The 368-nt window shown below is 39.4% G+C and overlaps 1 protein-coding gene across 1 annotated transcript in view; it reads left to right on the forward strand.

The window, feature by feature from the left end:
- The window catches only part of LOC119591300 (laminin subunit gamma-1-like), an 83,409-nt gene that overhangs the window by 43,387 nt on the left and 39,654 nt on the right, over window positions 1-368 (forward strand). The gene's annotated exons all lie outside the window — the stretch shown is intronic.

Consider the following 368-nt stretch of genomic DNA (forward strand, 5'->3'; position numbering starts at 1 on the left):
CCTTCTCATTTTATCTTAGGCCTTATATTTTGGGTCAGTTTTCCGCGTTTCCCTATGCCTTGTACTATTTTCCTTGTTCATTGTTCATTGTTTCATATTTCCCCGTGCCTTGTACTTTGTTCCTTGTTCCTTGTGTCTTGGTCTTTATAGTTTTCTTCCTGTGCCTGGAGTTTATTCCTCGTTCCTTCTCTTGATTCACTGTTCCTTGAATTTTGTCCCTTGTCTCCTTATTCCTTATTTCTTGACCTTGGTCCTTACGCCCTGTCTCTAGTTATTTGTTCCTTGATCCTTGTTCCATGTTCCTTGTGGAATTTTATTTGACTTTGGCCCTTATTTCATCTCTATTTTAACGTTACACTTTGCCGGCA

The sequence above is a fragment of the Penaeus monodon genome, chromosome 28 (assembly GCF_015228065.2).
Source record: "Penaeus monodon isolate SGIC_2016 chromosome 28, NSTDA_Pmon_1, whole genome shotgun sequence".
NCBI classification, from domain to species: Eukaryota; Metazoa; Arthropoda; class Malacostraca; order Decapoda; family Penaeidae; genus Penaeus; species Penaeus monodon.